The sequence below is a fragment of the Coloeus monedula genome (genome assembly GCF_965178545.1).
Source record: "Coloeus monedula genome assembly, chromosome: 3".
NCBI lineage: Eukaryota > Metazoa > Chordata > Aves > Passeriformes > Corvidae > Coloeus > Coloeus monedula.
Window position 1 is genome coordinate 74141545 of NC_138783.1, and position 6000 is coordinate 74147544.

The window sequence follows — 6000 nt, forward strand, 5'->3', positions numbered from 1 at the left end:
GTCTATGTTTATGTTAATAAACCTCTGAGTGTTTGTGAGTTGCAAAGTATAGTATTTGTCCCAGCCTGCACCACAGCTCCATCTCAGGGTGAAACAACGTGCAAAGCAGTTTCTTATCATTTTGCATTACCCAGCTTCCCTGAAAGGAAAACCTAGAAGTAACAGATCATGGCAATTTAAATGCAATTTCAACATGATTCAGAAGGTCAGCTGAGATCCTGGTTACATGAATAAATTACAGCTGTGAATATATGATTCAAAAATGCTATACAACTGAATAATTTAGCAGTAGTATAAAAATGAAAGGCTATGTTTGCATAACATTTTGCAGAAAGTTCCAAGTGATTTCAGCCTATGATGAAGCTGACTAAGCTTTTAGCAATAGCACAGCACTAAGTCCAAACTAATAAATCCTTCTGATTGATGGTTCAAGTTAGTACCATGGTAATGTAGTGATACTAACTTCCCTTTAGCTTGGAGCATGGGCAGCTTCTGTTGTCAAAAGGCGATGCAGATTTACACTGAAAGCATATTATGCATGAAGGCATTAGAATAGTCTCTAATTACAGAATGAAAATTAGTGATGAAGGGAATGTATTTTGAGTGTATATATGTGTAGCGAAATTGTGCACACCCAAAATTTTTAAACAAGCTGTTAGAAAGAAGAAGAAGGAAACTGTTTAGGTGCATTTGGCTGGTCAGAATACAATTTACAGCAGCACAGTTTTCATATTTCTGAAAGAAAATGCATTATTTCCCCCTATTCTTCTCCAATAACATCATTCTGTTATTGATTTTCTTTCATTTTATTTTCTTTATAAAACTAACTATGTCAACCTTGTATTAAGAAAAATCAAGTTTTGTCCTACAGATAATGGCACTTACTGTGTTAGAAAAGGTTAGGCTTTACTGCAAATGACAACCAGAACTGCACTGAAGTCCTTTCTTTGTCCTACACATTAATGTGCATGTAGAGTAAAAACAATCACATTTCAGTACTTTGAAACCCCATTCACATCCATTTATTGTACAAAATATTGGAGGATGAAAACCAAAACTGATTAAGAAACATGGGAAAACATAAAATCTAGGTACTTAAAAGCTTCATTTATCACAATGCACATACAAGTTAAAAGGCAAGCAAGGAACATGGAAAAAGTGCAGCTCTTCATCATTATAAAACACTCAGACCTCAGCTATGCAGATAATGGCAAAGCAAGGGTTTTTTTAAAATAATTAATAGAAAAAAGTCGTACTTTGTTGTCTCATGACAGTTGGAAAACAATTGGCCTTAAAAGCTCTAGGGATTACTTGAAGTGAGCAATATTGCATTTAGTTACTATTATAGAGCACTCAGATCTGAACCTCTGTATTGAGCTTTTTTTGTGGTATATTATTTGTCCTTTCACATCACCTCAGGGGAAAAAATATCTGTAACAAAGTAGAGAGTTTTTAAGTAGATGTTTGCTTACCAACAAAAGCAAAGAAATCTCTAATTTCTGGTGACTAAAACAGGTTCCAGTTTCATAAATTCAAGAGTCATTGTCGTTTCTCCTCTATTTATCTATGCCTACTTAGATCACAAAGAATGGGAAAAGACTTTTAAACTATTGAAGAAGAATGAAATGAAGAAGTAATGTTAAATCTCATACATTTTCCTCAGTCTCTTTCTTTTAACCCTTTGTTAACCAGACCAATTCCTATGCCTGTGAAAATAGACTCTCCTTTATTTTCCTATAGACTGGCTGCATCAATGAAAAACTCCTCTCTTCATTGCTGCTGTCACTCCACTGTCAGTATTTGAAAACCACCCCAGCACTAACAGGAGATCAGTCTCTAAGCTTTGCAGCTTCAGAAAGTTGTGGTAAGCCAGGTGAATGAAACATTTACAGCCTAAGAAGACTAAACCTGTGCTGTGATGGGGAACTATAACAACCAGCCAGCACAAAATGCCAAAACTAAGTCAAGCAATTCAGAAATAGATGGAAGCCTATTCTTGGAGTGAACAAAGTTCTCTTCCATCTGCTTGACTAATCAGATTGGATGCCTGGAATGCAGATGACACTTATTAAGACAATAACCTACTGGAGCTGAAACAAATACTGGAACCCTATATGTAGGTTATTACAGTATTTCTTTAGAATATACTGAATTAATGCAGTTGAAGCTATGTCCCTGTTATATTTTAATATTCATTATGTCTTGGAAATAATAATAGGGATTCTATGGTGTGATGGATAATTCATGTCCAGATTCCAAAGAGGAATAAAATCAACAAAGGAAACTTAATCAAGAACCTTTAAAATATCAAAAGATGAATGTCTGTTCCTATAAAAACAGACCTGGCTGTGAGAACAAACAGCACAGTACCTCTTGTGTGTTCCTGCCTAAAAACATTTTTTCTCTCCAAAAATAGGGCAGCCTCCTCTCTATTTCTTTTAAGAATACTTTCTATCATGCAACATCCTGGGACACATGTTTCAACACTGTGTTAGCAAGCACCACCTGGCACTGGCCAAACTATTTCTGGCTGCATTCTAGCAGTCATGTAGCAGCTCTTCATATTTTTTTCCTGGCTCCACGTACATTCCTAGTACAGACACTCTACTGAGTATTTGTGAAGAAGTGGAACATATGGGTCCAAGAATTTATTCTACATGGAACAAAAATAATGTCTTGATTTTTTTTTTCCCAGGGTTTAGTAAGTGCTTCAAGTACTAATGAACTGGGAGGTAGTGTAAGGTTCTTTTACTCATTTCTTGGGGAAAAGAGAGCATGGTAAAGGGGAAAGGATAATTAAGCTCAAGAAAATGAAAATATCCACAGGTTTTATGTCAAGACTGATAAAGAAAAAGGAATACAAAATTTGCCAATTTCACTGCCCAACTGATCACAGTATTGATGTAGGGAAAAAGGGAATCTGTTTTTAATAAATGGGTCAATTAAAGAACTCTTATCTTATGAAGTTCAACAGTAATTTTAGGAAGATGTACGTTGAACTTAGACCTAAAATTTCTGCCTCATCTCTCTCTGTTGACTTATGATGTACTACAAAAACTCTTTCAATATCTGTGTCTTAATTATTTTTTAAAAAAACCATGTAAGAATATATAAAGAGAAACATAGAACTATGGTTTGGCTTGGAATGAGCCTTAAAGACTATCTAGTTCCAATCCCCTTGACATAGCTAGGAACACTTTTTTCTAGACCAGGCTAATCAAGGTCCCAACAAACCTGGCCTGGACACTGCTAAGGTTGGGGCATCCACAACGTCTCTGGGTAACCTGTTCCAATGCCCCACCACCCTCATATCAAATACAATTCAGGATTTTGTTTCCTTGCAATGCTGAAATGCTTTACTGTGCTGGACTTACACCCATGGTGATATTGGTCAAATAATTTCCATCGGCCTGAAAAAAATAATCCTAGAAGCTTCCATTTTTTGCAAGTGAAATAAAGTTGGAAAAATCAGTACCTACAATTTGTGCTCTGTTATGCATTTTATTGTGTCCTCTAATATTACAACTTTCAAAGGGATTTCCAGCAGACTGTTATAAGCAGAATCTAATTCTTGTATGGTGCACAGACGTGCCAACCAAATTACATCAATTTTCTTTACTTGCAATACAGAAAAAAATTAATATGTGTGTATATCTGACCATTAATATTTACCAGGGGAAAAACAAACAAAACAAAACAAAACAAAAAGTGGATCAGCTGAACACTGTCAGGTATTATGATTGCTAATTGATAATTTTCTCATGCAAATAATGCTTTTCTGAGGTGTTGCTCCACCAGGGGTCGCACAAAGACTGCTTAAATTTCACCTGTTAAACTGGAATAAAGTTCACATTGGAGCGTGAAAACACAATCAAACGTCAAAATAGCACCTTGATCCATAATAAGCAAACTATTTAAACTCCTGGGGATGACTCACTGCTGCTTGTTTATTGTGAATGCAAGTAAAACTCTATTTTTTCTTATTTTTTAATTAGAAAGCATTAAACCACTTTGGAATAATATGTCTTACACTTATTACATTGTCATAAATCATACTGCATAAATGATATTACTTTCTGTCTCATACTAGGATAAACTATACTAATATGGTGTCAATGCTGCTTCAAGTAAAACTAAGGGAAAGTCTTTTTCCTCACAGGTCTGGAGGAAGTAGTTTAAATTTTGATACAGGCCCAGACCAGGGACTCTTTTTTCACTGCTCTCTGTAGTGGTGTTGCTATTTCTGCCATGGAAGTGACAAGGCAACAGTGATGAAACCATCCTCATTTCAGGGTGGATAGTGGGTGTACAAACCATTCTACTTGGGAGGAACAACTCATGCATCAATATTCTGGCTTATTGGCCCCAGCACAAGCAGCTTTGATGAAAAGAACCTGGGAGTTCTGGTGGATATCAATCTGAACATGAGCCAGAAATGTGACTTTGGAACAAAAAGTATTAAATGGTGTCTTGGGCTGTATTAGGAGGATTGTTGCCAGTAGGTCAAGGAAAGTTATCCTTCCCCTCCACTCAGCACTAGTGGAGTCTTGTGGCCAGTTATGGCCACATCTGGAGTCTTGCGGCCAGTTCTGATCTCCTCAGTCCAAGAGAAACATGGACATAATGGAGAGAATCCAGCAAAGGGCCAAAAAGGTGATTAAGGGACTGAACTATCTTTCCTGTGGGAGAGAAATTCATTCCATAGAAGAGAAAATTCAGGGGCTATCTATCTCATGAATGTGTAGAAATACCTGAAGGGAGGTTGTAAAGAAGACAGAAGACGGCACGAGACAGTTCTCAGTGGTGCCCTGTGACAGGCCCAGAGGCAATGGGACACACACTGGAACACAGGATGTTCCCTCTGAACATCAGACCACACTTCTTTACTGCAAGGGAGCACTGGCAGAGATTGCCCAGGGAGGCTGAGGAGTTTTTAAAAATCCATCTAGACACTGTCCTAGACAGTCTGTTTGAACAGGGGGTTTGGACCAGATAACTTCCAGACATACTGTTGAATTTCAACCATCATGTGGTTTAGCTGGTCTAACCCACGTGCACTGATAAATCGTGATAACTTGGCTACTGGCTTTGGAAATACTGGCCTTTCTCTTGGTATGAGATAATAACATAGAAAAGAACCCTTCCCAAACCTCTGATTGGTAGTGAACATTGTCGCTAATTTTTAGAAATAAAAATAATCATGAGCAGAAATATTTGTGAAAATGTCAAGCTTTTCCCATATTCTTCATTATATTCCTTATAAATCAGTTAATGAGAAAAAAGATATTTAAATAATTTTTAATATAATTCATGGGTTTGCTACAAAACTCATTACCCTCTATTAAGAGAATGAAGTAAAATAATATAAGCACTTAACATAGTACATAGATCAGAAATTACTTTCTTTAAAAGATTAATCCAGTATGTATATGAGTTCAGTAAACAGCCTGTGTGCACATGCTATGTATTTACATACAACATTTCCAAATAAAACTTTTTCCATGATACTGGTAATTTCCATATGTATACAAATGATACTTCTTTGTGTTTCTGTGCATAAATATAAATGTTTGTGTACTTACACATAAGTACAAATAGAGTTAGACATAATCATACTTCTTGTATTTATGACAGATTCTACAGTGTTTTGTACAAAAATGACTCCCAGATATACTTGAGAACTGTTCACAATGACTTTTTTCATAAATCTCAGAACCTTACCAGCTAGACAATATTTGTTCCATAAATTATGATTGTCAGTACTAACAGTCTAGATAAAGCCTGTACCCCTTTTCATTTTAGCAGCACTTCCTATTAACATAGTCACAAGTGGTTTCCCATAATGAGGTACCATTACATAAACCTGTGATAATTTGTTTGGCAACAACACCTATAATAGCATAGTATTGTCTGTGGCACTTGCTGATAAGTTTAAGAAACAGTTTATATTTGATGAGCACTCTGCTAGAAATATGCACATACAATTTGAAAAATGTACCT